This window comes from Meles meles, chromosome 6 (genome assembly GCF_922984935.1).
Source record: "Meles meles chromosome 6, mMelMel3.1 paternal haplotype, whole genome shotgun sequence".
NCBI classification, from domain to species: Eukaryota; Metazoa; Chordata; class Mammalia; order Carnivora; family Mustelidae; genus Meles; species Meles meles.
This window is the reverse complement of record NC_060071.1, coordinates 147,788,903-147,797,165: the sequence shown is the minus strand read 5'-3', so window position 1 is coordinate 147,797,165 and position 8,263 is coordinate 147,788,903. Positions and strand designations below refer to the sequence as shown.

At 61.6% G+C, this 8,263-nt stretch overlaps 1 long non-coding RNA gene across 1 annotated transcript in view; it reads left to right on the top strand.

The window, feature by feature from the left end:
* The first annotated feature begins 284 nt into the window (after positions 1-284).
* LOC123944783 overlaps positions 285-8,263 on the top strand; it is a 49,941-nt gene continuing 41,962 nt past the window's right edge. The window contains exon 1 of the long non-coding RNA XR_006818846.1: positions 285-509. This is a non-coding gene — a long non-coding RNA (uncharacterized LOC123944783). The remainder of the gene's footprint in view (positions 510-8,263) is intronic.

Sequence of the window (8,263 nt, the reverse complement as noted above, 5' to 3'; positions counted from 1 at the left end):
ACCCCGCTTCCCCTGGGCACCTGCCGCCATCAGGCGTCCTTTTGGTTTGGGGTTTTTGTCCCACTAAGAATATGAATATGACTACACACCAAAGCAAATACTTCGGAGGTTTATGCTGGCGGAAAACCTCAGGGAAAACGTGTTGCTGGAGGCACTGGGGGAAGGGCAGCGACCAAGGTGACAGGTTGGCAGCAAGGGAAAAAAAATACATCCAAAGTCCAGCGGGCGGGGGGACGGAGAGCAAGAGGGCAGCACGAGGTGGGCAGGGCACCTGTGAGGGCCAAGCCGGCCAGCAGGAGGCTAGAAGGGCAGGCTCCCCACTCCTCGGAGGAACCTGCTCACCGCTGCGTGCATCGCCTGTCCGCCTCGCAAGGCCGGCTCTTTCGTCTCGGATGGCCTGGGGCCCGGGGCCTGTGGAGCTCGGAGCATTTTCTAGAATGCTTCGACACACCAGGAAGAGCTGTCCAGCGGACGCGGTGGGCGGATGGCAGCACTCACAGACGCTGAAGGTGAGCCCCACACCTGAGCCGGCCGTTGGTGGGAGGAGGGTCGGGGAGAACAGCAGACGCCCGTGTCTCTGGCACCTGCTTTCCAGGGGAAACAGCCTCCCGGGCCCCAGGGTCAGGACAAGCCTCAGAAGGCATCCGGTGCTGGGCAGCTCACTCCTGGGTGGGGACGGTTCTCCTCATGGGACCACAGGTGTGTGTGCGCGTGTGCACCCGTGTGTCTATGCGTGGGGATGGGGGTGCAGGAGCCTCCCCACATTGTGGTTCAAAGAAGCCTGGAGCGTGAGTCCTGCTAGAGCTGTGGTCGTTCCTCTGGCACTCTGGGGCTCCGCCGGTGCGGGCAGATGGGTGGTGAAGGCCACTAGAAAGCGGTGGCAGGGGTGTCCACTGCTCTGAGTCCCCCACCCCCCCACCCCGGAAAGGCCCGAGAGGAAGGAAAATGGCCAGAACAGCTGGATCGTGCAAGAGCAACTTCAAAGAGATATAAAGCTGTCAGAGGAACAAAACAAGTAAAAGGGAAGATCCTTACAAGGGAAAATGGATCCAGAAGGACAGACGGCAGAAGCCACATGGGGCTGGCTGAGCCACAGAGCCGTCCTGAGTCTGGGTGGCCCTGACCTTGCTGTGGCCCTGAGAGGCGGGCCGGCTGGGGTGTCGGGGGAGGGGCCCTGCAGCCCCGCTGGGCTCGGAGGCAAGGAGTGAAGGTGGGATGTCCTGGGCAGCAGGGCCAGAGAGACCCCATCGTTCCTTCTTCCTTTTCATTTCCTCTGCCACTTGCCTCCTGCTGCAGTTGACCAACTCCTTCCTGCTCCCGTGTCCTGGACCTGGTCCTGGATCTGGCCTCTGGGTGCACAGGTCCCAGAACATTCCTCCAGAGCATTGCTGGCACCTTCCTCCACGGCCACCACCTGCTCCCAGACACGGTCCATCCTGGCTGCCTCCCCTGCCCTGCCCGGCCATCTCCCGCTAGAATGCCGGCTCCTCGGGCAGGGACCTGGGTGTCTGCAGTGGTGCCCACAGGACGCCTCCGTCCATAACTGGGGGACACAGAGGTTCGGCACCCTGCGACGTCCCCCTTCAGCACCATCGGAGACTCATAAAGCCTGAAAAAACTTGGGGGAACCGGCCTTCCCCCAGTTTCCATATTTCCCCAAAATTCTATTGCCTCCTTCAAGAGGGAGTTAGCCGTCTATTTCCTAATGTTTATTTACTGATCATAGGCAGGCTGGAGCAGTTAAAGATAATTCGCCCACCGAAATGCACATGGCAAGTCTGTGTGTGTGTGTGGGTGCGCACGTGTGGGCACATGTGTTCATGCATACTTGCATACATGTGTGCCTGTGTGCAGAGGACACAGGGCAGCCATCCTGGTCCCATGTGCATGACTTCGTCACTGAAGCAGTGCGTGAGCCTGGTGAGGGGGGCGGGACGACTGTGGTTCTGCCTCCAAGGGGCGCACTCAAAGGAAAATGAAGTCAGCCGTCTCAGGGCTGAGAAGGGGAAGGCAGGCCAGGGAAATCTTTCCCCTGTGGCTTGGAGGAGCTCCTTGTCCCTTCCCCAAGGAGCACCACCCCTCCCAGCCCCAGGCCAGGAGCCATCTCCCGTGGGCGGCTGGGGAGAGAGCGTGAAGCAGGAGTCCTCTCTGTCCGGCCCCAGGGAGGACGCCGGGTGTGGACCCAGGGGCTGTGCATTGGGCGGGATGGGACAATATTCCAAGGCCGGGAGAGCTGGCCTAACCCCAGCTTTGCCCTTAGTAATTGCGCGGACCCCTCTGGGCCCCCAGTACTTGGTCTGCAACACGAGGCGAGGAGCAGCCCCGTGTCCCAGGGCGTGCTCCGGGTCGGTTGGGGAGGGTGCTGCAGCTCCCGGCGGACAGCTGGCCGTCCACGGGTGTGCGGTACAGCACCCGGTGTTCCGTCAGGGCAGCAGCGCTTGATCCAGGCTCAGGGGAGGCTGAGCGGGACGGAACCCTGCAGTGGGAACCCAGGAGGAGGTGACCCAGAGGGAAGCCAGGAGCGGAGCGGGCAGGGGGAGAATCCCGCTGGGAGGCAGGCAGCCGGGGGCTGGCATTCTGGGCAGGACCAGAGGTGCAGATGAGAGGCAGAGGAACGACAGGGACAGGTGCTTGGGCACTTGGAGTCCAGCCCTCATTTCACGCCTGATCTCATCTGAACCTCCCTGTGACCCTAGGAGGTGGGCGCTGTCACTCTCACCCCAAGAGAAAGAAACTCAACGGGGGGGAGTGATTTCTCTAGTGGCACAGCTCTAGGAATCCCTGCGAGATGGTCTGACTCCAGGGCTGGTCTAGGGGACGCAAAGCTGGCAGGCGGGGACCGATGGTGCCCCCGGACTGAGTCCCAGGCTCCTGCAGCCCACACAGCCTCAGCTCTGTGGAAACTGAGCTGCAACCCCCAGGGCCACAGGATCGGTTCAGCAGGTGGCCGCCGTCACTGAGAAGACGCGAAACAGGGTAACAAATACTGGGGCTCACGATGCATGGAGGGAGATGTGTTCTTGGGTGAAAACATTCCATTAGACGGGTGTACAAAGGTCACTGCTTATTTTATACGTAGCCATTCTGTGTGCCCTGGCTTGAGACGCACAATGTATTTCTTACCCTGGCCACGGTCAGCCAGCTTTGAAAGCCGCTGCTTTCAGCCTTTCTCTGTTCTGCAGGGGCCTCCGGGCCTTTGTTCTCCGAACAAGAATACCAGTGCCGGGCACAGGACAGGAGCCAGGACGTGCTGGAGGGTTTCCGCTCCGTGCCCCCACGCGCACACCAATGGGGCTGGCTCAGCCAGGTGGCGGCACCGCCGTGTGGGGTCCGAGAGGTCGGGGTGTTGCGATTTGACTGTGATCCCACGGGGTTCCTCACCTGCAGGCCAGGGGTGCTCAGCAGGTCCCCAAAGCGAGGCCCAGGCTGGCCTGTTCTGAGAGGCATAGAACCCCATGCGGTTATGGGGAGCTGGCGGCGTGAGGGCCCTTCCTGTCCCTGAGCCAGTGTTGCTGGCTGAGGAGAGTGTCTTGGGGAGCAGAGGGATGTCGGGGCATGACACTGGGAGGGGCCAAGAAATGCCGGGCGGGGCTGGGAGGCCTGTCAGGGGAAGCTGTCTGAGCTCCCTCCTGCCAGCCACAGGCCCCAGGAGGAAGGCTTTGGGGGTTATCAGATTTGTTTTCCAATCGGGGACTAACTCTGGCTGGAGTGTGGGGCTGCCCCCACCCCCACCTGTTGGGCTTCCTCCAGATGGTCCCGCCCCTACCACAGAGCCCCACAAACGGGGCACAAAGCCTGGGGTTTTCACATGTACCCTCCCTACCTTGCCGGGCATTCTTTTTCCCCTTCCCCTTCCCCTTCCCCCAAGCTCTCACACTGACTTCTTTTGTCTAACATGGCCGTGTCCTTTTTAAGGTCTGCAAGGCCAGAGGCCAGCTGTCTACTTTTCTAAATATCACTGAGCGTTCTGGATGTTCAAAATATGGGAGTTGGCTGTTTTGCCCCTTGGAGAGCGTCAGGGGCCCACTCCCATGGGGAAAGCTGGGAAGATTCTCGGACCAACTTTGCAGGGGCCTCTTCGTGGCAGTGAAGCGTTCGTTCCCCTCCTGGGAATGGGCCTCTGGTTTGGGCAATTCGAGACACCTTGAAACGGTCAGTCGTACCAAACAGGCACAAACCAAACTGGCATCCCAGCAGAGGCCTCGTCCCTCTCCTGCCCTGGCTGGGTTTCCCGTCGGCCGTACGGGTGGACTCAAGTGCTACGAAAGGGACGTTAGTTTTCCCAGGGAAACAGAACCAAACAAAGATGGAAACAAACAAACAAAAAAAACCCCAAACGCTCTCACACACCCCTAAACCCAACTACGTAGTCGGGCCTGAGGTTGGACGCCCTGTCGCCTTTGTGGGATGCAAACAAAGATGTCCCCTAGATGGCCCGCCCTTCAGACTATGGGCTGCCCATGGGACAAAGAAGCCTGGGCCTGGGGGCTTCTCTGATCCTAAGTTTTGCTCCAGACTTTGGTTCCTTTTGGCTTTGTGTGTGAAACAAAGGGGTCCCGGTCATGTCACTGAGCCGGCCAGCACGGAGTGTTTAAAGGAGAGAAAATATTGTAAAATGGAGAGGGTCCTCCAGATGGGACCACAACGGGGCCGGGCAGGTGTGGGTCTGGGTTGCACAGTCCAGGGCCCCTCCCCCACTGCAGGTGCATAGGGGACCTGTCTGGCTCAAGACAACATCACCCGTGTCATAACTGTAAGGGGCCGAGCTGTGTCTGCAGAGGTGTCCCCATGTACCTAGAGCCTCGCTTCACAACAAGCCGTTCTCGTTCAGCGGCATTGCCCCCTCAGAGTGCAGCCAGTTTCCCAGTGTCAACAAAACCGTATGACCCCCTCTCCTGTCCAGTTTAAAGGTTATTCCTAAAAAGCGGCAGCTGACGTATTTCTGATTTTTTTGAGACTCAAAAAATTATTTACCAGGAACACACAAATTGTTTGTTTTACTCTATGCTGCTTGCTCATTGACACGAGATCACTGGAAAAGAGCAAATGGAAGATGAGCTTAAAAAACTGTTTTGTTTCACCTTTTTTTTTTTTTTTTTTTTTTTTTACAGCCATTGGGGTTACTGACATTAGAACATTTGCCGTTTCAAACAAACGCAAGGTCACTCAGTTTGTACAGACTGGTTAAATAGTACCGTTTTGTACAAAACAAAAACAGATATTCCTTTGGTTAAAAAAAATTGATGACTTTTCCTGCGCCACGGTTATGTCAAGTGGAAGACGGTTCTAATTTTATCTGTGTTCAATAGGCAGATTAAAGCAAATCACGAGGCTGATGCTGTTTACAATTCTCTGAGCAGCTGAAGAAAATCACCTTGAATCTAGCATTTTCTGAGCCCACTAAAACAGCCAGGTCCCTCAGACCATCTGGGAAGGAATGAATCCCATCCATGTGTTAGTTTAATATGAAATTGTTTTATTTTGACTCTATTTTCCTTCAGGCTATTAGGGAGGAAAAGAAAAAAAATAGGAGAGCAGGAGAAAGACAGGCTTTGGTTCCTCACCATTTTCTCTGCGGGCTCTCCTTGGTTTCTCGGCTTTGGCTTTTTCAATGCTTTACTTCTTTGGGTTAAAAAAGGTACAAAATGTATATTGTAAGTATAAAAAATGATATATTTTGAACGTGACAAAATTTTAGATCCACAATACACTCTGGCAAAAATATTATTAAAAAATACCGTTTGCTTTCACTCCGCTTAAACTGAAATGTCATTCTTTTTTTCATATTTTCTGATCTGTTCAGTCTGACATTTGTTGGATATGAGAAAGTTCTGTAGACTATTCCAGAAAATACTGGAAAAAAAGTAAACGACCGATATGTAAAATTTCCACGGAAGCACGCCTGCTTGGTTAACGGTAGTTTTCAAGGCTGGGTCGCGCGGGGCTGTCGGAGGGCAGCGCGGCGGGGGCGCCGGCGGCGGCCTTCCCCTCGCTCCGCGCGCAGCCCTGCGCGCCCTCCCGCCGTCCCGGCCCCGCGCGGCCTTGCAGTCGGCCAGCATCTTCCCTCTCTGCGGCGCACCGAGGCCGCGGGGAGAGCCCTGGGGGGCCGGAAGAGGGTGCGCGGCCTGCGGCGTGGGTCCGGCCGCGTCCCACCTGCTCCGCCCGGCCCCGCGCTCCCCGCGCCGCCGCCGCCCGAGCGCACGGCCAGGGCCACCTGGCGGACCGTCCGAGCTCACTCCTCCGCAGGCTTCCATTCGGCTTTTATCTGCCTCCCCCGCCCTAACTGGTTCCAGATTTGCCACTTCGGAGGCGCGGGGACTCAGCGGGGCCGCGCTCTCGGCCGCCCGGGGACTCCAGAGCAATGAGCCCGCGGGGACGCATGCATGGTCGGGCCCCTGGGGGGACAGGGCCACGGGCGGGGAGCGGGCCGTGGGGCCGGGGCTCGGGAGTCTGACTCCGCCGCCACCGCACTGGCCTGGCCTCCGCGCAGGGCGCACCGGAGCTGTCTGTCGCCCCCCCCACCCCCGCCCCGGAGCACAGCCTCCGTCCGCCCGGTCAGGCAGGCTTGGGGAGAGGTCCCAGGGCCTCTGGGCGCCCTCGAAAGCGGGCGCGGCGGGCAGCGCAGTGCACACACCGGCTCCCAGGCCCTGCGCCCCGGCAGCCACGACGCCCAGCCCTCCCGGAAGGGCAAGACCACCCACGCCGCCGCCGACGTGGGAACCCGGTTGTCGTGAGGCCTGGGGCGCGGCGGGTGGGGGGCTCGGCCTGGCCCCCGCAGCACCACCATCTTGAGTCACTGTCCAAAGTGGGGAGAGCCCAAGCCGAACTGCTCCGAGCCTGCCGGGCCCCCAGCGCCCCGCGCCCCCAGGCCTGCCTCTGCGGCTGGGCCCAGCAGGCGCCGGGCACCGGAGGGGGAGGGCCCCAAGGGCCCAGGGCGCTGTTCCAAAGGCCAGAAAATGGAAACTGTGCGAAAAGAATCCCCAAATCCGGCCGGGCCCCAAGCCCACCAGCTTACATAAAGCCCCAGGAGCCCGCCCGCGGCCTCCCCGCCTCGGGGTGAACAATCGGCGGGCGCCTGGCCAGGCTGCCCTGGGACTGGCACCACCACCGGCCCCCTGACCACGGGCCCGGTGTGACCCCAGGGAGGGGGCAGGGGTCTCGGCCTCTTCCCACCATCTGCCCCGAGAAACATTTAACTGGCCTTTAATCACATTAGCAGCCGGCCCCAATTAGGGCCGCAGGAGGGGGAGGCAGGAGGAAACCGCCGCCGTGTCACTCGAGGATAAAGATCCTTTCATGCCCCAGGCCTGGCCGTGGGCAACGCGGCGGGCGCCATCCCCAGCCTTTGATTGCCGGCGCCTGGGCCTCGCCGACGCCGCCATCGCTGCCCCCAGCCCCCAACGTGCCTTCGCCCTCGGGTGACCGCGTGGGCGCGCAGGGCAGCGTCCGAGGCCGGGCCCACGCCCGCGCGCCCACGCCCGCGCGCCCACGCCCGCCGAAGCCTGGCCCCGCGCGGCCAGCGCCTGCGCACGGGAGCGCCCGAGGGGGCGGCGGGGGCTCGCGCAGGGCCCCCGGGACACCAGCGCCCGGGGGCCGGGACCCTGGTAAGGCCGCCGCCCACGGAGCGGTTCGGAGGGAGGGTGACCCACGCCGCGGGCGGCCTGGGCAGGTCACCTGTGCTCTCGTGGGCCCCCATCCCGAGAGGGGCGAGTCAGCCCCGTGGCGGCAACGTCCTCTCGGGCTCGGAGTGAGGCGCGGAGGGCCCTGCAGGCCAAGCCCAGGCCCAGGCCCAGGCTGGGCGCTGCGGTGGTGGGGCTGCCGGGGGTCCTCGGCCGGGCGTCCGACCCCAGGAGCGAGGGGACCGCGGGCCTGGGGCAGCGGGGCCGGCCTGGGCCTCCGGTGCGCCCTGTCGAGGGGTGAGGGGCGAGGGGCGCCGGCGCGCTGTGCTTACCTTGCTCGGGCGCCGGGCCCGCGCTCCCCGCGCCCGGGCGCCCGGAGGGTCGGAGCGGGGCGCGCTCTGGACGGGCCGGGGTCGTGCGAGGACAGCGGCCGCCCGCGCCTCCGGAATGCTGATGCCGCCGGCCGCGACGCCCGGGGGGCCCGCCTGGGACCCCCGCCCCATGGCGGCAGCTGCAGCCCGGAGCCGCGTGACCCCGGCCCCGACCTCCCGCGCTCGGCTGTTTGTCCGCACACAAAGGAGAACACTCATATTTTTCTTTCCCGGGCGCAGACTTCACACCCGCCCCATCTCCCCTCCCCCAAG